Source organism: Camelina sativa, chromosome 17 (assembly GCF_030686135.1).
Source record: "Camelina sativa cultivar CO46 ecotype springtype chromosome 17, ASM3068613v1".
Classification (NCBI taxonomy): Eukaryota; Viridiplantae; Streptophyta; class Magnoliopsida; order Brassicales; family Brassicaceae; genus Camelina; species Camelina sativa.
In genome coordinates, this window is record NC_141896.1 from 35,578,892 (window position 1) to 35,606,845 (window position 27,954).

Consider the following 27,954-nt stretch of genomic DNA (forward strand, 5'->3'; position numbering starts at 1 on the left):
AATCACATCGCATAGGACTTGGTCCTTGTATGGTCTGACACTAAATGGGACTGTGACCTGCTCCTTAACATGGAGCATAGCTTTATCATTAAACCATTTCAAGCGATAAGGATGAGGGTGGTTTGTTGTCTCTAGAGACAATTTCTTGACAAGACTAGAACTTGCAACATTGGTGCAAGATCCTCTGTCTATAATCAAGCCACACACTTTACCACTTATAGTGCACCTAGTGTGGAAGATGTTAGCGCGCTGGTTGGTGTTCTCGTCGGCTGCCGTGTTGGTGTTGAGGACGCGTCTGATCATCAAGAGTTCCCCAACCTCTGGCTCAGCTATGGTTACTTCCATTTCGGCTTCGCCTTTAGCTTTCTCCTCGGTCGCCTCATCTTCATATTCGATCTCACCGGCCTCGGTAAGGATCATTGTGCGGGCGTTCGTACATTCGCGCGCGTAGTGTCCTCTCCATTGACACTTGAAGCAGACTATATCGCGGCTCCGGACGTCATTGATATCGCGCCGCGGATCTTGTCGCTCGATGGTGGACGGCTCCCTGGTTTTGAAACGTGAGTCGGCGCTGTTTGCCTTTGGCTTCTCCGGTAATTGGTTTGAAGGAGATCTATTAGGAGTCCAGGTCGAAGCTACTTGAGTGCGAAAACGAGGCGCGGAGGCGCTCTTCTTCTTGATCTGGCTCTCTATCTGCATCGCGAGGTGCAACAACTCCTCAAACACTTGATACGGTTGGCGTTCGACCTTGTGTGCAATACGTTCTTGCAACCCGTCCAGGAATTGAGCCATGAGAGACTCTTCGGAGTCCTCGACTTGTGTGAGTCGCTGGAACCGATCGGTTGCGACGCTGGAACTTCTTTTGTTGTTCTCGGTGATAGGACGGTGGCAGGAAGCGTCGACGCATCTCGACCTTAAGAACTTCCCAATTGGTGATAGGCCGTTCTCGGTTGCAACGCTGCTCGGCCTCGAGGCGATCCCACCAAGTGAGGGCGTGTTCGGTGAACTGAGCCACGGCATATTGAACCTTGCGCAAATCCAGATAGGCATGACACGAATACAAGCGCTCCATGCGGCTCTCCCAGTCGAGGTAAGCTTCGGGGTCGGATTTGCCCGCGAACGTGGGTGCGGTCATCTTGTGGGCTGGTTCGTAATGCCTCGGACCATCGTCATAATGGTTGTCTCGTCGGTGGCGTCATCTAGGCCTCGGTTCATAATCCTCCTCGGACTGGTCGCTCTCTGTTTCGTGTCGTTGTCGCCTCGCGGGTTGAGGATCTTCCCTTGGGGGATTCAACAGATCTATTTGGTTCATGCGCTTGGCCAGTTGGTCTATGCCGTTGCGTAAGGCTGCAAGAGTGACTCCTATTTTGGGTGGAGGAAGCGGATTCACCGGATGTTGCTGTTCGGCCATCGTTCGTACGGACTATGATGTGTCGCGTGTTGCGTTTAAATTTGAACCTCGTAAGACAAATAAATAAATCACAAGACGCATGAGTTTCACTCGTTCTAGAGACCACAAACAGGCTAAATACTTGAGTCGTCAACAAAAGGCATGTTGCTGACAGCTAAGATCGATTCAAACCTATGACTAAAACGAAAACCAAAAGCAAAAGTGCAAAACGAAAAAGATATGCTTTATGACCAATAACGAAAACGCGTAAACAAAACACTCTCCTAGATTAATCGATCTAAAAGTAAACAAGCAAGAACACGGATGAACAGAGTGACAAACAGGATGAACGATAACGATTACTAACACCCTAGACAAACGACCTACAACCTTAAACATGCACCAAATTAAACCAAAAGATCAAACGGAACCTAAGGAACAAAAAGATGCGAACTTTGCTTACCAATAAACTCAAAGATTGAAACTTTAAATGAAATAGATGAGTTATGAAACGAAACAACCTCGTAGGAGCTTTGAAGCTCCGATACCAAGCTGATGTGACCCGGAGACGCGGTTGACCTCTCGGTCAACTCTCGAACGGTGGAACTTTCCTCGGCCAAGGCTCTTGGCTTCGGATCTATGTGAGAAACAAACGAGGGAAACAGAGTTTGAAGCGATTCAAACGAGCTGTTTAGGAATACGGTCTAGAAGCCACGAACTGGTCGATCGGATGGTACAGATGCGGGAACGAGCGAACAGACGGTTGCGATGGAAGCGACGGTGGAGACGTGTTGAAGTGGTAAGGTGGAGAACTCGAAAACTTGTGGAAGAGAACTCGAGGTTGCGAAGGGGGAAATGATGGAAGTGAAGCGAGGGGAATCGAGCGTGGATCGAGTGACGACAGAAGAGGGATGGTTCTTTTCTTGATACGGTCACTAACAAGATCGAACTCGGTTCGAGTCTTGTTAGGGTTCTCTCACTTAGACAATCCTGGATTGAGCTAATGAGAGGATGGAGACAAGTCAAGAATCTCTCTTGAGAAAAGTTTTATTTTCATTCAAGTTGAAGGAGGAACATAAGCTAAGAGAGAGTTTAAATACATTAGGTCAAGTGAGGGATTAGGGACACGCGGACTCTTAATGGTCCGCACAATCATCCTTAGACGTGTTTCCCCCAATCGGACCGAGTCTTTGAGTTCTTCTTGGGATGTTGTTCGAGGGGCGATTGATTGGACGAGGAGTTGTTCCGTGGCTATGACGTCTTTGTTGAACTCCTTGACCGTGTGGTGACTCCTGGGGGTTGATGGTGTTTTGGCCGCATCGTTGGCTTGCGCCTTAGCTTCCTCTAATGCGTCTTGGCCTCGAGTTTTGGTCAGGGTTGGCATCTCTAAGTCATCTTGGGCGTCTTGGTCGGGGCTCCTTAGGTTCACTGTGACTCCGGTGAGTTCCTTTGAAGCTTCGGCCGTGTTCGAAGTTGGCGTTTTGTCTGTGGCTTGTGTTCCCTTGTCCGGCGTCTCGGGGCCACTTCGTGCGTCTTGGTGGTCTTGGATAGGCTCCGTTCCCATGATCCCATCAGCGGCGGTAGAGGATTGACTTTTCTCACCTTCGACATAGGATTCGAGCCATCGGGTCTGAGAGAAGCGTTGGGGACAACATTCCTCTTTCGTCCACCCTTCTTAACCGGCATCATAGAAGATTGAGAGAATCGGCGATTGCGTTGATGAGAGATTGAGAGATGAGAGATTGAGAGAAACGGCGAAGAACGGTGAGAAATCAGAAATGAAATATTAGGGTTTGAGCATTAGGGTTAGGTCGTTTGTTTATGGGCTGGACCGCGTAAATATATTCCCGGGCTTGTTTAGTCCCAAAATGTTTTAAAATTAGTCCTTATTAGTCGCTGATGAGTTGGTATGTGATTTTATTTTAACAAATTGGACTTGTCTTGTAGTCAAAAACCTGGTCCAACACGTAATAAACATGTTTAAACCCAATATTCTGTAGTTAGTCACTTATTAGTTGTGAATCTGTAGCCATATTTAATTTTAGAAAAACATATAATTTAGTTTAGTTTACATATTAATTGAAATCTACTACTTATATATATACACTACATAATATATTGATCACTTAAAAATTACAAAACATTAGTTACATATAAACTTAAAGAATGTGAATATCTAATAGTATATAAAGAATGTAAACATGGATATATATATAAACTTAAAAACATTAGCGACATATAAACATTAGTTACATATAAATCAAATCACATCTGCAATAATAGAAAACAATTAATAAGACATGCTGCACCTAAACATAAGTATAGATATGAGAATGCAAACACATGATTATTGTATTTATAGTTAATATGTGAAGAATACCACAAAAGTAGTCGCCAAATTACCGACTCATAGCCTTAGTCGCTAACTCGTCGCCAAATTAGCTACTTGGATACAATTCAATTAAAATCATCCCATTTAGTCGTATAATGGTCGTTAATCAATGACTACAGTACCGACTACTCTATTTGGTCGGCAAATGACGTCTGAGTTATGACTAAATTTACGCAGTTGTAACTTGGTCACTTATTGGTCGGCAGATAGTTGGGAAATTTAGCAACTACGTATTTAGTCGTCAAGTGTAGTCGTAAATACCCTGTTTTCTTGTAGTGATAAGCTTCAGGATTCTAGCGAAGGAAGCAGCATGTAATGGGTCTCATCAGTGACTTAGCAAACCCATGGAAGGTGGGAAGATTTCTCACCAGTGACGAAGCAAACTGAATAACTGATGGAAGGTGGAAAGGGTTCTCATAACAAACCGGTGGAAGGTGGGAATGGTTTTCGCTAGAAAAACAAGCGCGGATTGGTGCTACATGAGAAAAGTCTCCAACCACTAGAATCAAATTCATCGTGAAAACGTAACGGTCGTAAAAGTTGGAAACTATTAGAAAAATAATAAGTAAAATTATTGTAAAAAAACAGATGGTCACAATATGAAAAAAAGACAGATGGAAACACTCTGATCTACCAAAACTAACATTTTTCTTCAAAAACCAAACGGAGACTTAGTCCTACTCCCTCCTTCACCATATTGTGAGTTCCATTTTCTCAGCTCGTTCATTGTCGTCGCGTCGTAGGTCACAGATGGGCTCACCTGCAAAATCACATCACCCATACAAATGATAACAATCATATCTTTGTGGTTTATATCAATCACCGATAATGCAAAAGGCAAAAAACGCAAAATCTCTAAGTATATATATCTTTTACTACTAAATTACCTTAGCTTTAGACTGAACGAAGTCAGCCAAACAGAGCGACCGTAGACCAGGAGACTCTTCCGCTCTCGCACCCTAAAGATTCAAACGAGGAAAAGAATCAAGCAAAACAGTTACGAAAGTAACCAGTCTATATTTTAATGCAGATTCTGTAGAACAAAGAGAATAAAGAGAATATTTGTGTGTATTGGTTTCGACGGCATTACATTCGTTTATATACATGACACAATATCTTGGCAAACCCTATACAAGACTTGTCGGCCAAGCTAAATAACAGAAAACATTAACCGAGGCCCATAGGCCCAATACTCCCCCTCAAGTTGGAGGTCGGAGTGTAACGATGCCCAACTTGGACATTAGAAGACTAAACTGTTGAAAACTGAGAGCTTTGGTTAAGATATCGGCCAGCTGATCCTCGGAACGTACATGAGCTGTCGAAATTACCCCATCTTGAATGGCATCACGAACAAAATAACAATCCCGTTCGATGTGCTTTGTGCGTTCGTGGAAAACAGGATTGGCGGCAATGTGTAACACGTCTTTATTGTCACAAAAAACCGCGTTGGAGCTTGTTGAGAAAAACCAAGATCTTTAAGCAACCCGCGCAGCCAAATAACCTACTTCAATGCATCAACCATAGAGCGGTATCCAGCTTCCTCCGAAGACCGTGAAACCGACTTCTGCTTCTGACTTTTCCAAGAGATGGGGCAACCACCGAGGAACATAAAATATGCACTGAGCGACCGACGAGTTAAAGGACATGTTCCCCAGTCCGCATCACAGTATGCCGTGAGAGTCAGCTCCGTATCAGATTGCAATAAGATTCCATGACCAAACGATCCTTTGAGATAACGAACAACCTGTAACGCAGCATCCCAATGTGCTTCGCGTGGAACTTTCATAAACTGGGACAAAATGTGTATAGGATAGGTGAGCTCTGGAAGTTTAACTTTTAAATAAATGAGACGATCAACCAGCCGGCGGTAACGAGCAGGTTCAGGAAGTACGTGACTGGTGTCGAGAGCAAGCTGGTGATTTTGAACCATAGGGATCTTCGATGGGTTGGAGCCTTAAAGCCCACACTCAAACAATATCCAGTAAATACTTCCTTTGAGATAGAAAAATTCCCTCCGTACTGCGAGCAACCTCAATACCAAGGAAATACTTAAGCTTCCCTAGATCCTTCATATGAAAACAACTGCTTAAATAGGCTTTGAACTTGGTCAGAGACGCAAGATGATTGCTGCATATAATGAGATCATCGACATAAACCAGAACATGTAGCTGGACTGCTCCTCTTGTTAACGTAAACAGAGAATAATCCGCGTAGGATTCTTCAAAACCAAACTCCACCAAAGCGTTCGCTAATTTTGCAAACCAGCACCTTGGTGCTTGCTTAAGTCCATACAAGGACTTATGTAAACGACAGACTTTATTAGGATACTTGTGACAAAAAACCATAGGTAACTGCATATAAACTTCTTCCTCAAGGTCCCCATGAAGGAAAGCATTGTGAACATCCATCTGATGTACTTCCCATCCTTTAGAGGAGATAATTTGGAGTAAATCACGAACTGTGGATGTAACGTCCCCGAACTGTACTAGGACCACACAGGCCTTCGGACGGCACCGGGACGCCACTTTGGAAACGTTCACCAACGATCCGGCCGAGTACAAGAACGAATCAAGCCCCTTTGGCCAGTCCATCGGTGAGGTTCCTGACCACACGACACGTCCTTAAGGCTTTGCAACCCTATAGACACGCCGTGTGTTGAGCCGACTCGGACAAAGTCTATATCAGTACGACTCGCTCGATTAAAAGAAAGCCGCATGCATTAATACTTAAAAGAGTTTTACTTTAAACGGTTACACAAAAGATTAAGAAGGCTTAGCGCAAAAATTTGGTTCGCCATAAAACATACTTTTATTTTACAATAGACACCAAAATAAAACTACTCCGGAGTCGTATCGTTCACCGACCCCTCTAGTTCCCTCTAGGGTTACCTGCAGCACAACAGTATTATCATAAGTAATCTAAGATTACTTAGTGAGCTTAGGGTTCCTGCAGAGAATTAAACCCCAATCCAAAAACCCCATCAAGAACATCATGCAAGCATATACAATCAACATGCGAACATAAACAATCAACATGCAAGCAAATATAAGCAATATTGCGAGCATAAGATTTTCATGCAAGCGAAATAAACAGTTGACAAGCAAGCGCACAACACAACAAACAATCAGAGATAACATGCGGAAGCTGATAAGCTAAGCAAAATTATTCTACAATCAATCGCAACTACATGCAATAACATACGACATCATGCAAGCATGAACATGAAACATGCAACAATTTAACTTGAAATAAAACAATAGTTTTAACAAGTTATATTTTATTGGGCCCGGTATGCATCCTTTCCCTAAACCCCTCACAAATCACCATGTCGCAACCACTAAGGCATGGGATCAGATCTCACTCAAATCCACACCGTCGTGTAGACAGCCTCGGCCAGGGTAGCGAGCCCAGTAACCTCCGAGCTCTTCGTAACCAACCCTACACACACACGAACATGGGTTGCATGTCGCGGCTGTATGTGGTACGGAATGGGAAAGATGAAAATACCAAGTTATATTACGCATAACCGGAATTTCTCGCGGACTAATACGCATTATAACCTCACCGAAATTTATACTTGAGTTTATATGATTTACGCTCATAAGATTTCAAGTATCTTAACTAGTTACCACCCTTGTCGCTAGATCATTTTCATCTAGTAACCGGTGTAACCTCACCTCGCATGCAACTTAACAAGAAAAACGTAAAAGAATTTCAAGTAAATGCATCTAAATGATTCATGCAAACCGCGCACTAGATGGATGTATTTAACTCTCCATCTAAGCCGGTGAAATATGTGCCTGAACTCACAGTAAACCGTCGATGATCGGTCCCTTTGATGAAGCTCCACTTGCGGCACCATCGGATCTCTCCTTCGGTTGGAATCGAGTTCCTTCTCGATTCAACCTTGGTCAGTAGTCGATAGTCTTAGTCTTGCGTCTTCTTTTCTTTCTTCCCTTCGCTCGCGCAGCACTTTGCTTCTCCTTCTCTTCTTTCTTCCCTTACCCCCTTATGTCTTGTGCGGAAATGAGAGAGTTGAGGGCTTTATTTATAGAGAAGTTGGGCGGTAGCACTCGCCAATGGATGTTGAGCGAGTGTTCACTTAATTGCCACAAGATTTTGTAAGGCAAAGATGCACAAGACTTGTCTCAATGTTGTCCTCTTCTTTCCCTTAAGACTTTTGGCGAAAATTAGTGAGACTTGGCCGATTTTGCTCCACTCCTCCTCTTTGGGATTTATTTGGTGTAGAATTGCATGACTTGGCCACCTTGAACACCACTTCTTCATTGGGATTAAATTAATCCTCCTTTAAACTCCACTAATCACTTGAGATTATTTAATTCTTCCACTAACTCCCACTAACTTCTTCAAGATTAAAATAATCTTCCACTAACTTCCACTAACTTTTCATGATTAAAATAATCATTCCACTAACTCTTCTTCACTTTGAAGATTTTTGGTAGAATCGGTTAGTGTCTCGGTCGATCCTCGTCGACTCTCGGCAATACTCGGTCTGTCTCGGCAGTTCTCGGACAATATGCCTCGGACGATACGCTTCGGTACGTTCCGGATGATACAGGCGACACGTCGCGGTCGACTCGGCCACAAGTTGATCCGTACGAAATTTCTCGGACTTTTCTTTATTATACTTCCTTCTTTTCTTGTTAGCTTCTCTTTCTCACCTTTTGGCCTTGAGTTTTCATTTTGTAATTTACCTCATGGTGAGGGTCATTACATTCTCCCCCCCCCCTTAATAGAATTCGTCCCGAATTCCATAGGGTTCCGATGGTCCTGCCTCATCTTCTTCGGCAAACAATTGAGGATACTAGGCTCGAATTCTGTCTTCATCTTCCCAAGTGGTGACTTTACGGTTCTGCTTTCCCCAAAATACCTGGATTTGGGGAATGCTCTGGTTCTTTAATTTATGGGTCCTTCTTTGCCCTATTCCAAACGGTCCTTCGGGATAGGTAAGATTTGACTCCAACTCCTCGATGGGCTCTGGCACAAATCATGTTAGGATTTGGTACATGCTTCCGTAGTTGTGAAACATGGAAGACTTTGTGTAGCCGCATCATCTCTGGCATAGCTAACCGATAGGCTACTTCTCCAACTCTTTGCTCGATCGGGTATGGTCCGATAAACCTTACCGCAAACTTTCCCACTTTACCAAAACAATCCTTTCCTTTCTGTGGTGCCACCTTCAAGCACACCATATCACCAACCTTAAACTCCACTTCCCGCCTTTTACGATCTGCATACTTCTTTTCGCGGTCTTGTGCCTTCTTCATACACTCCCGCATAAACTTGATCTTCTCCGTTGTCTCATCAATCAGTTTGTGATTGAAACTTGTCCGCTCTCCAACTTCCGTCCAACATAAAGGCGTTCGACACGGCCTTCCGTACATTGCCTCAAATGGCGACAAGCCAATGCTTGTGTGATAACTATTGTTAAACTCAACCGATGGCAAATTCTTCTCCCAATCCGATGACCATTCCAAAGCACATAGTCGGATCATGTCGTCTATGGTTCGGATAGTCCTTTCCGTCTGTCCGTCTGTCTCTAGGTGGAATGAGGTGCTCATATGAACATCTGTTCCCAACGCCCTGTGCAAATCTTGCCAAAATATTGATGCAAACTTGGGGTCACGATCGGAAACAATATTTGCTGGCACTCCATGAAGCTTCAAAATTTCATCGATATACTTCTCTGCTAAGACTGGCGCTTGGTATGTACTTCTTACTGGAACCAAATGGGCTACCTTGGTTAAACGATCAACCACTACCCATACTGCATCATTGATTCTCCCTTTCCTTATAGGTAGACCAGTAATGAAATCCATCGAGATAGAGTCCCATTTCCACGTTGGTATGGGCAAGTTGCGAAGCAAACCTGCTGGCACTTGATGCTCTACCTTGATTCTTTGAAATGAGTCGCATTGACTCACCCACTTTGCTACTGCCCTCTTTAATCCAGGCCAATGATAGTATCTACGAACGTCCTTGTACATCTTGGTGCTTCTTGGGTGTATACTTAATGCTGAGCTGTGGGCTGCTCTCAATATCTCCTCTCGTAGTCCGTTCCGGTCAGGCACAGTTACTCTCCCATTGAGAAGTAATGTGTTATCATCAGCTAAATGATAACTGCTAGCGTTCGGTCCTTCTGAACTCTTCAATTCTTTGATGATCTTCTTCAGGTTCTCGTGCTGGTGCTGCTCTTCACGAATTCGATGTAACAGGCTCGTTTGAATTACGGCTTGTAAACCCAACGGCTCACTAGACTCTCCTTCCAAGGCTAAAATCCTTACCTTCTTCAATTCATCAGGCAAAAACTCCACGTCCTTCTCGGCGTCAACTTGTGCTTTTCTTCGGTTTAGTGCATCTGCTACTACATTTGCCTTGCCTGGGTGGTACTGGATCTTCAAGTCATAATCGGCTATGAATTCTATCCACCTTCTGTGACGCAATTTAAGATCCGGTTGCGTGAACAAGTATTTAAGACTTTGATGGTTCGTAAATACCTGAACCGCTTCTCCATACAAATATGATCTCCATATCCTCAAAGCAAACACCACGGCTGCCATTTCTAGGTCATGTGTGGGGTAATTCTCCTCATGCTTCATTAGCTGTCTGGAGGCATAGGCAATCACTCTATCCCCTTGCATCAAAACACATCCAACACCAACTCTTGATGCGTCTGTAAATACAGAATATGGTTGGTTTGGCTCAGGTAGGGCTAACACTGGTGCTGTTGTTAGCGCTCCCTTCAGCTTCCTGAAAGCTTCCTCCACGTCTTCACTCCATATAAACGGTACTCCTTTCCCGGTAAGTCGTGTTAAAGGCTTCGCAATAGTTGTGAATCCCTTCACGAACTTCCGATAATAGCCTGCCAGGCCTAAGAAACTTCTAACTTCCGACACTGTGGTTGGCTTTGGCCAATTCTGAATGGCGGCGATCTTGTCTGGGTCGGCGGACACGCCTTGCTCCGAAACTCGGTGCCCCAGAAATCCAATCTCTCTTTGCCAGAACTTGCACTTACTGAACTTAGCGAACAGTCTCATCTCCCTCAACCTCTCCAATACTTTCTTTAAATGCTCCGCGTGCTCCTCTGCACTCCGTGAGTATATAAGGATGTCATCGATGAATATTATCGCGAATCGATCCAAATAGTCATGAAAGACTTCATTCATCAATCGCATGAATGCCGCCGATGCATTGGTAAGTCCAAACGGCATTACTATGAACTCGTACTGGCCATATCTTGTTTGAAACGCCGTCTTCATCACATCTTGTTCCGCAATCGAGATTTGATGGTAGCCAGAGGCTAAATCAATCTTTGAAAACTAACTTGCTCCTCTGAGTTGATCTAACAGCTCATCAATCCTTGGCAATGGATACTTGTCCTTGATGGTTATGTTATTGATTCCTCGGTAATCAATACACAAACGCATGCTTCCATCCTTCTTCTTGACAAAAAGCACTGGGGCTCCCCATGGCGATGAACTTGGTCGTATAAAACCCTTCTCCAACAAGTCCTCTAACTGAGTCTTGAGTTCAGCCAACTCGGCTAGGGTCATGCGATACAGTTCCATAGAAATCAGGGTTGCTCCGGGCTCAAGGTTTATGGTAAAAGGATGGCTCCTTGGTGGAGGCAATCCTTCCAACGGTTTAAACACGTCCTCAAAATCCTTGACTATGGTAATATCCTCAACTTCCATACCTTCCTTGTCATCTCCTCCCATGGTGGAAAGAGTGACTAGATAAACCTCCTCTTCTTCAACTGATCTTCCAATCCTTGCTGCCGATGCGAAGTATGCCGTTTTACTCGGGCTGATTCCGTTGAAAACTAGAGGTGTCCTTCCTCCATTTTCAAATATAACTCTGCTCCTACTGCAGTCTATATGGGCTTGGTGTTCCGATAACCAATCCATACCCAAAATAACATCAAATCTATCCAACGGCATCACTAGAGGATTTACCGAGAGATTCATATCTTGCAAGACTATCGACACTTCCTTGATCCATCTTCTTGTCTTCAAAGGCAGTTGATTACCAGCAGTGTAGACATTGATGTTCACTTCCTCCTCCTCACACAACTCTCCGAACTTGTCAGCCACTTCGGGAGTCACAAAACTATTGGACGCTCCCGAATCGAACAGTACATGTGTGGGGTTACCACCAACAAGTAATGTTCCTAAACGCAAAGCAAATATAACAAAATGCAATGCTAAAACCAATCACACAAACACACAAACACGCAAACAATCACAAAAGAGTTAGAACCCAATAAAACCTGTTATAGGGCCCTTCGCGGCCTGCTGAGGTTTAGGTGGCTCTACTCCTAAAGCAAAAACATTTGCTGGGGTTGCTTGCTTCTTCGCTGGGGGTTCCTTCACTTGGTTCGTTGTCTAAGCACGGTTCAAAGTTTGGGCGTTCGGTTTGGCCGGCCTTGATGGACATGAGTTCGCATAGTGTCCTAACTCGCCACAGTAGAGACATGTGACGGTCGACAGATTGTTACTCTTTGTTTCCTCAATGGTTGGGCAAGCTCAAGCGAAATGCCCTACTTGACCACACACATAACATCCTCGCGGATCCATGTTGCTCACATTACGACCTCCTTGGTTGACATTCATTTTAACTTTTCCGCGGCCTGCGCCCCAATTCCGTCCTGCCACTTGGTTCACTTTCCAAGTGTTCACAACCTTAGTCTGCTGGACTGGTTCCTTCTTTTTCTCCTTAGCCGAAATCTCCTTCTCTGTCTCAATAGCTTCCTCAACACTTACCGCTCTCTCCTCTACCTCCGCGACACTCCGGTAAGTCACAGCGTGTAACCTTCCTTTTATGTCTGGCCTGAGTCCGTTAAAGAATCTCCGGGCCATAGCTAACTCATTGTCGTTTCCTTGGTACAAATACCTCCGAAGTCTTGTTAAAAACTCTTCCATACGCCCTAACAGTCATCTCACCTTGTTCCAGTTGCAGGAACTGATTCTCTAGTTGATCACGTGACTCTGGTGGAAAGTATTTTAACTCAAACTCCTTTTTAAAGATTTCCCACATTATAGTCTGAAATCGGTAGCGAGGAACTACGATATCCCACCATGCACGAGCATCTTCCTCCAAAAAGTTAACCGCGACCGGTCTCCTATACTCCTCTGGACACCTTGTCATTTCAAAATTATTCTCCAATTCCTTTATCCATGCGTCTGCTAACACAATGTTCGGGTCTCCCTTGAACTTGCAAAATCCTAAGTTCCTCAACAACATTACTAGTTTTAGAAATTGGTCGGATGGGTCTTCTGCTAAACGGTTTGCTTGGCTCTGCTGCTGTTGCTGGATCATGTGACTCAAGAGATCTTGAATCATCTTAAGTGTCTGCTGGGTCTCTGGTACATTCGGCTCACTTGGTCCTTCTCCATGCGCTTGGTTTCCCCTTAGCATGTTCTGATTTGGATAGGTAGTGAACGGTGCAAACCCTGGCGGGTACATATCCTCCGGTGTACTAAATCGAGTTGAACTCGATGGTGTGTACCTTGACGTCGCGCCAGGTACATCCCATTCAGGCATATACATATTCGGTTCGAATATGCCTGGAAACGACTCCTCTCCTTGCGCATCTCCAAAATGCGAACCCCATTCCTCCGGACCAAACTGTTGACTTGAACCCCTCCCTGTGTCCGGCGAACGATACGTTGACCTAGTCCTCTCAGATCCTTGATGAGACATCTGCATTCACGGTCAACAAAAGGGTTTACTTAATCCCATCTAACCCTAAGTGATGAACGATCCGGATTATCCTAGGTGTCTACTGCGACCGTTTGACAGCAAAGCAAACTGCGGTCTCTACTTCTATCACACCAAACGAAACAGAGTTCTCCCCATGGTGATCATCGGACAGCGGACCAGCAGTGATGGAGTCTCTTCGAGCAACAAAACCAACGGCATCATGCGAGTGCTCCCGCGTCTTAACAGAGGAGAGCCTTTGTTCCTCACGAATCACACGTGAGTAAGCCTGCTCCAAATCTGAAGAAGGGTCGGCATCGACAATGGAGGTGATCACGTTTGCAAATCTGGATTCATCAAGACCCATAAAAAACTGGTTCACCTTTTCTTCTTCACGCTCCTTGGCCACCGTTTCATAAACTCCACAAGTACAACCACCGCAAGAACAAACAGGAAGTGTTTTGTATGTGTACAACTCATCCCATAAACCAGCAATTTTCCCGTAATAATCAATCACAGGCTGACCATCTTGGCGACACAAAGCAATTTGAGAACGAAGGTGGTTAACACGAACCTTATTCCCGATGGAAAACCTCTTTCTCAAATTTTCCCAAAGCTCATGTGCATTAGTGAGAAAAGAAACAGTTGAGCGTACACGCGGCGCAATCGATGTCCGCAACCACCCAATGACCATGGAGTTCACCGAAGTTCATGACTCCAAGTCAGAGCTACCAGCCCCTGGTCTCTTCAACATACCATCGATAAAACCCATCTTCTTCTTAGCCCGAAGTGCGTTGATCATCTCAGCAGCCCACTCATTATAATTGTCTCCAGTAAAGGTAACTGCAGTGATCATCAATCATGGATTGTCATTAGAAGAACTGGTATATGCCGTCATCACCGTGTTATCTCCACCAGCGGAGCTGACAGCGAGAACACCGGATGAAGTAGATAATTGTGTGCCTGCTGTCGCCGTAGCACACAATAACCAAAACAGAGTAATCGAAAACAAACAATCCAACCGAATCAAAGAGATCTCGTCAAGAGATTCGAAACAAGAAACAAGGAAACAAGAAATCTTGAAAAGAGATTCAAAACAAGAAGCTCAGATCAACTGATCTAAAGAATAGGTTTCAGGATTTTGTGCTCTGATACCATGTAGAACAAAGAGAATAAAGAGAATAATTGTGTGTATTGATTTCGACAGCATTACATTCATTTATATACATGACACAATATATTGGCAAACCCATACAAGACTTGTCGGCCAAGCTAAATAACAGAAGACATTAACCGAGGCCCATAGGCCCAATAGATACTAGACCTTTTGTTCTTTTTGTAACAGTTCTTGTACGCAGCAGCAATGCATAGATTCTGCAATAATACCCACAAAAAGAAATGAATAAGAATAAAGAAAGAACTTACAAGTGCCGTCACAAGCTGGGAATAAATAAAAACGGATACCAACCTTAAGATCACTACCAGAATAACCTTCAGTTTCCTTTGCAAGTTTGTCGAACTGGAAACCAGATTCAAGATTTTCTGGAGTTAGAAATATTTTCAGTATCTTTGACCGGTTCTCGGCATCTGGTAAGTCAACATATATCCTAGAATCCACAGGGAATAAAAAGCTTTCAATTAGACGAGGATTCACAGATTACCATTAGGAGAAAATATTAACTACAATCTTCACAAATGGAAATGGAAGTCAAATCAGATGTTACCGTCTTGGTAGACGACGAATAACAGCATCATCAAGATCAAAGGGACGGTTGGTGGCACCGAGAATGAGGATCCTTTGGCTGTCTTTTGACCTGAGCCCGTCCCAAGCTGCCATGAACTCATTTCTCATTCTTCTGGTAGCTTCGTGCTCGGACGAGCCCGTAATAACAAAATTGGATAATTAACATCTATAAATATATGCGCATCAATGCTTAACATTGCACTGTGTCTCAAAACCCCCAATAAAAATAAAAAAAAAAACAGTTCTTCGATCATATGTCTCTTGCCTTGTACTAACTACGATGATCGCTCTCTTTCTTCAAATCATAATATTATGTTTTATCTTTACCACCACAGCCTCATCACCTCACGGCTTCACCATCGACTTGATCCAGCGTCGCTCCAATGCATCTTCTTCTCGAGTCAGCTCTGATACTCAGCTCGGATCACCTTACGCTAACACCGTCTTTGATGAATTCGAGTATCTAATGAAACTACAGATAGGTACTCCTCCTTTCGAGATCGAAGCTGTCTTAGACACAGGAAGCGAACTCGTATGGACACAATGTTTGCCTTGTACTAACTGTTACGACCAATACGCTCCCATATTCGACCCTTCGAAATCCTCAACCTTCAAAGAGAAAATATGCAACACCCATGACCACTCTTGCCCTTACGATCTTGTCTACTTAGACGGAAGCTATACCAAGGGAACCTTAGCAACCGAGACAGTCACGATCCATTCAACTTCAGGGGAACCCTTTGTGATGCCTCAAACCATTATTGGTTGTAGCCACAATAGCTCAGGGATTAAAAGACCGAGTTCTTCGGGCATTGTTGGTCTAGACTGGGGACCTTTATCGCTCGTCACTCAGATGGGAGGGGAGTACCCAGGTTTCATCTCTTACTGTTTCTCTGGTAAAGGAACTAGTAAGATCAACTTTGGAGGGAATGCTATTTGGAGGAGATGGTGTTGTATCAACCACTATGTTTGTGACCACAGCAAAACGTTTCTATTACCTAAACCTAGACGCGGTCAGCGTTGGGGACACCCGCATTGAGACATTGGGGACACCGTTTCATGCCTTGGAAGGGAACATGGTGATAGACTCTGGAACCACTTACACGTTTTTGCCTGAGAGCTACTGTAACCTTGTAAGAGAGGCAGTGGAAAAAGTTGTGAAAGCGGATCGAGTAGTTGACACGAGCGGCAGGTTGTGCTACAATTCGGACACCATAGAGATATTCCCGGTGATCACAATGCATTTTTCTGGCGGTGCGGATCTTGTCTTGGAAAAGTACAATATGTATGTGGAATCGGAGGGAGGAGGACTGTTTTGTTTGGCTATTTTATGTGGTAGTGCGACACAAGAAGCTATCTTTGGGAATAGGGCACAGAATAATTTTTGGGTGAGTTATGATTCTTCGTCACTGCTGGTTTCTTTTAAGCCCACCGATTGTTCTGCGTTGTGGAGTTGAAGAAACAAAGCAAGAGAGTGTCTCTTTACGAACTTTTTATATTGTTCCTCTCAATAAGCACAAAATGAACATGGATATGTTTAATTGAATAATATAATATGCGAAGGTGTGTTGCTTAAAGAATCTAAAATGTTGTATCGGCAAATGATAATGTTATGTTTTGAATAGCAGAAAGAGATCTATATATAAAAGGAAACGTAAAACAACAATGACCAAGAAAAAGAGATACTTGTATAATTAGAAAGAAAAAGAAGTTAGAAGAAGAATTATTTATCGGTCAACTGTTCGGTTCGAGAACCAATATCCGATAATGCTTGTATAATTGTATTTGTTGCCGATCTGTTCGAGTAGGTCTTGTTATTTCGGTTCAAGATTGCCCGACGGACTCGAACTTATCGGCAACAAATACAATTACGCCATAGACGATTGCCTAGTTATAATGTTTGGCAAATATTAGCACTTTCCAAATGATAAAGTTACGTTTATAACCTTAATTTTTTTTTTTAACCTTAACTAGGTAATAATGCGGTTGCACGGAATGAAATTTTTGTTTGAGTTATTATATTTGTAAATATACTTATTTAGTATAACATTTAAACTTATATTGGTTTGAATTCATCAAGTTTATGAAAGTTTAAAATAGTAAATGTTTCACCACATGATGGCGGATCTGGATAAAATGTGAACCAAATTAGTGATCGTTAGATTTTTATCAAAATCTTGAACTATCAAATCAGACAAAAATCGCAAAAAACTAAAATTACGTGAACCGGATAACTTAAATAAAATTCTTAACCCGGTCAAACCCGTCCGCTAAGCCATCCCGCAACAGGTTTAAATATTTTGAGCCGCAAAATGTCTTTGCATCCGTCCCGCTTGAATTTGTGAGATCCGCATGGGTTACACATGTATTTCAATAAATCATTTTTTCTAATATATAAAATATATTTAAAATTTAAACTTAATTAATATTAATAAAGCGATGTGACAAAACTTTTAAGAATAACACATTTGTTTTTTAATTTCAAAAACACAATGACATATAGTTGTAAATAATAAATAGAAATGAGGTTAAATAGCTAAATATGTCCCGAGCTCTCTAGCAGCGACACATCAGCTTTTTCAAAATTGTGTTTCTCTATTAATATATAGAGGATTAACCTCAAAAGAACAAAGAAATCGATTATAAAAAGAACAGAGAGTTTAAATCTCACATTGGATACCTTTTTAGAACCCTATGAGCCACAAGTTGTGATAACTCACCTTCCGAGCCGTTTGAACCCTCTCATATGGTCAAATATACACTTTTCTAGGAAGTGTGAATCATCCTCTACCTTAACGTTTGACGCAAGTAACTTACATTTACTCTTCAATACTTCCTGTTTTATGGTTTAGGTTTCCGAATAGAATTTCTATCTTTGAAGTTAGCTAGAGACAACCATGGTGGTTATCTACATTGGTGGTTGATGCTCGTGATCTAGCTAGTCACTGAAAGCTCTATAATTCAGATTAAAGGTTTATAAGGATTTTGGGTTTAGGGTTTCGTAAAAAAAATGGATAGGATCAACGGTCTATCAGATGACATTATATGCCACATACTATCTTTCCTTCGGATCAAAGAGTCTGCTCTAACGTCTATCCTCTCAAAGCGATGGCGTAATCTGTTTGCCTTCACACCGAAGTTTCACTTTGATGATTGTGAAGTTGGTAGTGGACAAAGTTTCATTGATCTTATCGATAGATTATTGGTAGTGTCTGGAAACTTTCCCTTAAGGAAAATCTCAATAAAATGTCGTAAGAGTATTATTAACTTGGAAGTCTCGGATCATGTCACCCGATGGATGAAACGGGCACTTAACCGTGGTGTCTTAGGTATTAATATAGACATAATCACTTCTGGAGAAGTGATTTTAGTTCCTCTTGAGATCTTCACTAGCAAGACAATGGTTGAGCTGAAACTAGGAAAATTATTTTTTGCTATGAGTCCTGAGGTTGTTTATCTTCCATCACTTAAGACTCTCTATCTTGATACGGTTTACTTTCATAGTATTTTTTTCTATGGAAGAGCTTCTTGTTAGTGATATGACAGAGATATGCAAGATATGATTGAGATATGCAATCAAGACACAATATTTGATTGAATAGCTTTAGGAATGTTCTGTAATTAGATTAACCTAGAGTATCCTCCTCTAGCAGTCTTATATATATATATGTCTGTACAAACTCTATGAATAATAAACAACACATATTGTCTACATGGTATCAAGAGCTTAATCGATACATTTTTTTTCTCCCGATCTCTCCTCTTCTTTCTTTCGATCTCTCTTCCTCTTTCTTTTGCTTTCCTCCCTCTCTCTACTATGGCTGCTGAAACAGTTGACTCAACCTCTGCCCTACTCCACATCAACATGGTGAATATCACCAAACTCACATCTGACAACTACATGACATGGAGCCTTCAAGTACACTCACTACTTGATGGTTATGATCTAGCTGGTTTTCTCGATGGAACCTCTATTCCCCCAGATCCGACCACCATCGTCAACGAACAATCCACACCAAATCCAGCTTATGCAAAGTGGCATTGCCAGGACAAGTTCATCTACGGTGCCCTCCTCGGCACTCTCTCTCCCTCAATCTAGTATGTTGTCTCCAAAACCGCTTATGCGGCTTAGATGTGGAAGAAAATCACTGCAACATATGCCAATCCGATCAGGAGACACGTTCAACAACTCCGCATTCAACTGAAACACTACACCAAAGGTGATAAATCGATCGATGTCTACTTACAAACATGAGGCACAGATCGAGTTCCTTCTTGATGGTCTCCCTGAGGAATACAAGTCCATCGTTGAACAAATGGAGGGCCATGACACCCCACCCACCATCACCGAGGTCCATGAGAAGCTACTGAACAAAGAAGCAAAATTGCTATCCATTTCCAAGTCCCTCACCAGTGCTGCTCCAATCACAGCAAATGTCGCTGCTGCTCGCTCTCGTTCGTATCAAGGCAAGCCGAATCCCCGCAACCAACAATGGAACAACAACAAACACCACACTCAGTCACAACGTCATCACAACCGCATCTCGAAAGGATACCAGGGTCGCTGTCAACTCTGTGGAGCCTTTGGACACAGTGCCAAACGGTGCACTTTCCTTCAGCAACACCACCAGGTCTCCACCAATGGTCTGCTTCCAACTCCATTTCACCCTTGGTAGCCGAGAGCAAACATGGCCGTTGTGCCATCCAACAACTCCACTCAGTGGTTGATGGACAGTGGTGCTACGCACCATATGACCAGTGACTTTGTCAACTTGGCAATGCATCAACCATATCAAGGGGATGACTCGGTTCTTCTTGGTGATGGTTCCGGTATTTCAATTACACACATTGGCTCTCTCTTTTTACCTTCTTCTTCTCGTCCTTTAACTCTCACAAGAGTCTTATGTGTGCCCAATATACGCAAAAATCTCATCTCCGTTTACAGACTCTGCAATGCTAACAAAGTTTCTGTTGAATTCTTTCCTCCGTACTTTCAGGTGAAGGATCTCAGCTCGGGGGTCCCGTTGCTCCAAGGCAATACCAAGGATGAGCTGTATGAGTGGCCTATCTCCCCAACTACCCTTCAAGCATTCTTTGCTTCTACCACTCCAAAATAACCATGACCGATTGGCACCATCGCCTCGGTCATCCCTCCTCTTCTATTATCAACAAAATTATTTCTAGTTTTTCTTTACCTTGTACTCAATCTGTTCCTCAATCTACTCTTTGCTCAGATTGTGCTATTAATAAAACTCACAAATTACCATTCTCCCAAACATCCATAACCTCTTCCCGACCCCTTGAATACATCTTTACCGACCTGTGGAGTTCTCCTATTCTATCAGTTGACAATTACAAGTACTACCTAGTCCTTGTTGACCACTACACACGCTACACTTGGACACTATACTCTGACAATGGCGGTGAGTTCATCGCTCTACGATCATTCCTCGGAGACACAGGAATCTCCCATCTCACCTCCCCACCACATACACCGGAACACAACGGGATCTCAGAACGCAAACACCGCCACATCGTAGAAACCGGTCTCACCCTCCTCACTCTTGCTGGTATGCCGAAAACCTACTGGTCTTATGCATTTCCCACCGCCGTCTATCTTATAAACCGCCTCCCTACACCTGTTCTCAACATGGAATCGCCATTCAAACTGTTGTTTGGTACCTCACCTAATTACTCCAAGCTACGTGTCTATGGCTGCCTTTGTTTCCCATGGCTGCGACCATACAACAATCAAAAACTTGAAGATCGCTCAACCCCGTGTGTGTTCATCGGTTACTCTCAATCTCAAAGCGCTTACCTGTGTCTACAACCCAGCTCAAATCGAATCTATGTCACACGCCATGTCAAGCTCGATGAACATACCTTCCCATTCCATCGCTCTAATCCACCTGCTCTCCTCCCCGACACATCCTCTCTGCTCCAATCACCTCCAATCACCACCATACCACTTCCCCGACCATTACCACCACACCCAGAAACACCACCTCCCTCGCCACTCGTACAGTCGCCGTCACCGGGACCCGCAAACTCTGATTCTCACCTACCCACGCCGGATTCAACACCGACTTCTGCTGCAGATTCGTCTCATGCCTCGACTACAGAGGCCACGTCCTCTATTTCAAATTCATCATCAGGCCCATCCTCGGACCTTCTACAAGCCCAACATCACAAGCGGATCACTCCTCCACTCCGTCTTTCTCCTCCGTGACCTCAACACCACCACAGGCTCCAATTCCGGCTGCTAATCTACCGTCGGTTACTCAACATCCGATGCTCACTCGACGGAGGAACAACATCTCCAAACCAAATCCCAAATATAATTATGCTGCTGCGCTTTCACGAAGTATACCAGCTGGACCTCAAACGGTTAAACAAGCTCTAGAGGATAAGAAGTGGCGTGGTGCTTTGTCAGTTGAGATTGATGCCTTTGCCCGCAATCAAACCATGAAGCTCGTCCCTCGTCAACCTCACTTCAATGTCGTTGGTTGTAAGTGGCTTTTTAAAAATAAATTTAACTCTGACGATTCTCATCACAGATGTAAAGCACGTCTCGTTGCTAAAGGGTTTAATCAGCAATATGGTCAAGACTACACAGACACATTCAGTCTTGTAATCAAGTCCACAATAAAACGGTTAGTCCTCGGTGTTGCTGTCACAAGATTATGGCCTATTCAACAACTCGACGTCAATAATGCCTTCTTACAAGGAACACTCACGGAAAAGGTCTACATGGAGCAACCACCCGGCTTTGTTGACACTGATAAGCCTGACCATGTACGTCGTCTTCGGAAAGCCATCTACGGACTCAAACAAGCACCATGTGCGTGGTACACCAAACTTTGCACCTTCCTTCTCAGTCTCGGCTTCTGGAACTCACTGTCTGACACATCTCTCTTTGTGCTCCAAGTAGGCAATGAATTTATCAATCTTCTTGTCTATATTGATGACATTCTTGTCATAGGAAGCAGCGAAACAGGCATAACGAAGATCCTTCATCCTATTAGCTGAACGTTTTTTCGTGAAGGATGCAGAGGATTTGAACTATTTAATTTTCTTGGCATTGAGGCTCGTTGAACGTCAGACGGGCTCCACCTTTGTCAGCGCAAGTATATCCTTGATCTTCTACATCGATATAACATGACAAATGCCAAACCAGTGTTGACACTGATGGCCTCCTCTCCGAAGCTGACACTAACAACCGGCTCTCCCATACCCGATCCAACCAAGTACCGACAACTCATAGGAGGCCTGCAATACCTTGCTTTCACTCGCTTAGACATTGCATATGTCGTCAACCGTCTCTCTCAGTTCATGCACAAACCAACGGAGGATCACTGACAAGCTGCTAAGCGAATTCTCAGATACTTGGCTGGCACGCTAACACATGGCATCTTCTTCTCCGCAACAAACAAACTGGTTCTTCACGCCTACTCTGATGCTGACTGGGCCGGAGACTCTGATGACTACGTTTCAACAAATGTGTATGTTGTGTATCTTGGCCACCACCCGATATCTTAGACGTCAAAGAAACAAAAAGGTGTGGCCAGATCATCCACAGAGGCAGAATATTGTGCAGTCGCCAACACTTCCACGGAGCTTAACTGGGTCTGCAACCTATAACAGAACTTGGGATATGCCTCTCCTCACCACCGGTGGTTTACTGTGACAATGTCAGAGCCACATTTCTCTGTGCCAATCCTGTTTTCCACTCCAGGATGAAGCATATTTCCATAGACTATCATTTTGTCCATGGACAAGTATAGAGTGTGGCTTTACGGGTCTCACACGGGAACACTCGAAACCAACTAGCTGATGTTCTCACCAAACCACTTTCTCGTGCTCGGTTCCTTGAGCTCAGACACAAGATTGGAGTGTCACAAGCCCCTCCATCTTGAGGGGGCGCGTGACGCCCCCGAACTGCTCTATGCCTCGGACGAGGACACAGACAGCCTATGGAATGCTACGTGTGGGAGATCGCACCCTGGTGGTCCGGCCGAGGGACGGAAGCTGCAGTTTCCCGACCAGTCCTCCTAGATGCGTCTCCGCCCGCGGCCGAGGTTCGCTTAGGCTTTGCAACCCTCTTGGCCCTGTCGCGTTGTGTTGGCCTGAACAAGGCTAATGTATCAGATGCAACTTGCCATGTTTCCTTGAAAACCGATTATATTACTTAATAGTTATTACATTGAAAATAGTTTATCAAGCAATACACGTAAATAGTCGGATACTTCATAGAATACATCTTTGAAAATATAGGGTTTTTACAAAAAACACATGAAAACAAGCCCTATCCGGTACCCTAAGTTTGCTCCAGCCCTATCCGGTACCTGCGAGACAAAATATTATCATGAGTAATCTAATATTACTCAGTGAGCCTGGGTACCTCAACCTAGATATGCATTCTACTTTTCCCCATCCCAACTACCCCAACAAGCAAGGAAACAAGCAAGCAAATCAATCAAAGCAAACGCAACGGAAACATTAGCGGAAGCAAACAACAAGTAAGCGAGGGGTTAGTTCAATAAAGACTCGACTCGATTAACTTAGACGCTCTACTCCTACTCGACAACCTAAGACGACTAGAATAGAAACAAGGTAATCTCGACTATCCTAGACTCTTTCACCTATTCAACCAACTAAGACGACTAGAATAAAATCAAGGTAATCTCGACTATCCTAGACTCTTTCACCTAAGGGCCCTCGATAATATGTTCTGTTCCAAACCTTCCCATGCTGAAACCACACAGGTAACCAGCATGAGCCCCGATAAGCTACAATGTATTGTAGCGGTCATTCTAGTAGCGAGCTAGACATGACTTTGTCCCGCGCGAGTGGTCGTTGACAACTCTCGCGAGACAACTAAACTTCACTTGGAACAGAAGATCGACTACTCTATCCTAGCTACGACTCGAGAAGAATAACTAATATAATTCAAGAGACTAGCTAAGACGCGTACTACAAATTTGAAGGGTTAGTGGAAAATAACTCTAAGAATCTAGTACTAAACTACATGCAATTCAAGCAACGAAAATCAAGCAAGCAAGCAAGAAAATCAAGCAAGATAATCAAGCAACAATCACAAGCAACAGGAATAGAAATTCAAGCAACCTAAATTGTTCTATATACATGCAACCGATCTACCAATTTTTAAGCAAGAAATTTATTGCGATTAAAAAATCTATCAGTTCTCTCTAACATGCAATTCCCTAGTCCAAATTTTAAGTAAGTCCAAATTGCTAAAATTAATGCATCAAATTCATCATGAAGATATGCGGTTCAATTCTATTCAATTCTCACATGCATGGTGATTCCTAGCATAATTCTATGTGTTTTAACATGAATTCTAGCATAAATCCTACCATATTAAGCATGCAACATCTACCTAGTTCTATCATGAACCTAGACTAAATGCAGCAAGCAATAGGTACGCACATGGTCCATAGGATCCATGCGGTACCCCACACAAAACTACCACAGAACTCACAGTGATTCGGCAGATCTATGTCTTGAGCTTCACGGCACCACGGATCAGACAACTCCTCCTCGCGCCTACTTCGTCTTTGAGCTGCGTCCTACAGCATCCACGAACAGCGTCCTCCTTTGTTTCGAACAATGTCTCGCCTCGTCTTCGATCAGCGTCTCAACTCCGTCTCTCTCTCTCTCTCTTTCTCTCGTCAACTTGGAAGAGCAACTACTTAGAGAGTTTGAGCTTTCTTTTCTGTTTGAGAGAATGTCACAAATAAGAAGTGAACTTCTCCTTTTATAGAGGTTTTTGGGCGGTTCCTCTCGCCTATGCATGTCGAAAACGCTGCTAGCTTCTCTCCCACTCCTTTGGCAACTTGGTGAGCAAGCTATTCAAGATCAAGAGAATATCTCTTCCTCCTTGCATGTAATGGTATTGGGCGATTTGTAGAAGATGAATCTTCCTTGTCTCCTTCACTTTCCACCTTCTAATCTTCTATTGTCCAACTCCTCAAAAACACAATGATTGTGTCCTTCTCCTTAAGATTCAACAACACAATGATCACACTTTTAAGGTTGCATGAAAATTGATTGGGTGATTCAAGAGAATAAAAATATTCTCTCCTCTTTGCGCCGCCAACAAACACCGCAAAATCTGGAACGATGTCGGCTCCTCGGTGTTGCGTCCGTCGATCATCGGCTGCATCCGGCATTTCTCGGTCTCGTCCGCTACATCCGATGGTTTCCCGGTCTCGTCCGTAGTCTCTCGGCAGTACCGCAAATCCTCGGCAGTACCGCAAGTTTCTCGGCTGTACCGCAAGTTTCTCGGCACTCTCGGTACACCTCGGCACTCCTCGATGCGTCTCGGTACATCTTGTTGCGTCTCGGCACTTCTCGGTAATCCTCGGTGCGTCTCGGTACTTCTCGGTGCGTCTTGGCACTTCTCGGTAATCTTTGGTGCGTCTCGGTACTTCTTGATACGCTTTGGTACTTCTCGGTGCGTCTCGACACTTCTTGGTAATCCTCGGTGCGTCTCGGCACTTCTAGATAATCCTCGGTGCGTCTCGGTACTTCTCGATACGCTTTGGTCCGTCTTCGGCCATGCTCGTTCGATGCGTCCGTAACGTCTTTGGCCATCCTCGTTCGTCTGGTTCGTCTCCGTCCAGGTACGTCCTATGCGTCTGTACCGCATTTTGGCCATTTTGTGGTTTTTGGCTCGAACCTTCTTCTTCTTCGGGTTTCTTTTCGACTTAGCCTCTTGACCACCAATCACCGGCTATCTCCCGACTTGTTGATTTTTCGTCGGTCTTCCCTTCGGCAATTCTTCTTATTTTTCTTTTCTCCTTCTGGCTGAGTCCTTTTCGAGTCTTTTTCTCCAAAATTTTAATTTAGATTTTTACTCTTCGTGAGGGTCATTACATGGCGTGTTAGTGATATGACAGAGATATGCAAGATATGATTGAGATATGCAATCAAGACACAATATTTGATTGAATAGCTTTAGGAATGTTCTGTAATTAACCTAGAGTATCCTCCTCTAGCAGTCTTGTATATATGTCTGTACAAACTCTATGAGTAATACACAACACATATTGTCTACACTTCTTACTGGTTGCCCTGTGCTTGAGGAGTTAACCATTCTTGATGGGAGCTGGCATAACGGTGAATGGTGTCGCACCATGTCTTCTTCAACCCTTTAGGAACTTACTATTAAGAGTATAAGGTTTAATAATTCGGTCATGAGTTTCGATACTCCGAGTCTTGCCTACTTAGAATACACTGATGTAGTTCGAAGAGAGTATCCGATTGTAAATCTTGAATCCCTCGTCAAAGCTAAGCTTGATCTTTATCGTCCTCGTTTTGATATTAGCAATCCAACAAATCTGATTAAGGGGTTAAGAAATGTTGAGGTCTTGGAGATATCATCTATTTGTACTTCAGAGGTAAAGAATTATCTTCTTTTTTTTTCTCCATGTACACACACATTATTGCAAAATCCTTATCTTTGAACCTAAAATCTAAATCTTGTGACCTATGAAAACGTTTCTTGAGGTTTTTGGATCCGAAGAATGCAATTGTTTGATGACTATTGACTAGTTGATTTTTTTTATTTTAATTTTGTTTGATCAGATGCTCTATCATTTCCGTGAAACAATCCCAGTGTTCAGCAACCTGATTCGTTTAACTATTACAACTCATTTTTATAGCTACCATTGGAAATATTTGCCAATATTTGTAAGAAAAACTCCAAATCTACATACTCTCATCATCAAGGTATAACCGAGAGACCCGAATGTTTTATTGGACGAACTCAAATCTCTAATCTTTCCTCTTGTTTCAGGGTCCCAGGGCCGGTGATACACATGTGCAACAAGTGCATTTGCACTGGGACAATTTTAAATTTACATGTATTTTAAGGTCCAAACAAAATTTCAAAAACATTTTATATGTAATTAAAGCCTATTTTTCAAAAATTGAACTGGGACTATAACAATTTTTAGGATTTTTACACCAGCCCTGCAGGGTCCATTGCCCTTTTTAAATTCGAAGGAGAATATGGATCATGTCCTGTGAAACTATTGAAGATAACTGAGTATATATAGGAACAATTGCGGAGCTAGAGAAAATGAAACATTTCCTAGAGAAACTGTCAAGCCTTGAGCACGTCAAAGTCTGTGCTTGTGCAATAAAAGACAAGGAAAAGGATCGAATCACCAAAGATCTGCTAAGGGTTCCTAGGTCGTCCAAGTGCAATATCAAGATCAAGTTTTGTGAGAAAACTAAGTAATGCATGATTTGTTCCCTCCTAGTTTTTAATAGTTAAATATGTTGGAACATAATCCGGTTGTATGCATATTTGGTTATACTATTGCTCTATTTACAACTAATTCATCTTAACTAGTTCATCTTAACTGAACAACTTGAATCGAAAGACATATCCGTGTACATTTTTAAAAAATGTACTTATACCCAAATTGACTTTGACGGATAAGAGCAAAATTTTCAACTTCTGTCAGGCCAAAATTGCAATGTGCTATAGAAAAAGAAAATTTTGTGTTGTTTCTAATTCTGTGAACAAATAACTTTGTAGCCATACACTTAGTTAACATGTGACAGATGATGGTAAATGGATTAGAATATGCTAATAAACCAATCACCATTTGAAAGAAAACTTTTTTTTATCATCAGTGATGGGTCTCATGATGGGTCTCATCAGTGACGAAGCAA

General features: G+C 43.1%; 1 long non-coding RNA gene and 2 pseudogenes across 1 annotated transcript; 2 read left to right on the forward strand and 1 right to left on the reverse strand.

Moving 5' to 3' along the window:
* Positions 1-4,390: 4,390 nt before the first annotated feature.
* LOC147924761 (uncharacterized) lies at positions 4,391-7,810 on the reverse strand. Its single transcript, XR_015585898.1, has 3 exons — positions 7,593-7,810; positions 4,670-4,741; positions 4,391-4,542 (listed from the first exon to the last, which is right to left on the reverse strand). It is a non-coding gene; the product is annotated as an uncharacterized LOC147924761 (long non-coding RNA).
* A 7,707-nt stretch (positions 7,811-15,517) lies between these two features.
* Positions 15,518-16,703, forward strand: LOC104759037 (aspartic proteinase CDR1 pseudogene; annotated as a pseudogene).
* A 1,553-nt stretch (positions 16,704-18,256) lies between these two features.
* LOC109129961 (F-box protein At4g22280-like) lies at positions 18,257-27,514 on the forward strand (annotated as a pseudogene).
* The last annotated feature ends 440 nt before the right edge of the window (positions 27,515-27,954 follow it).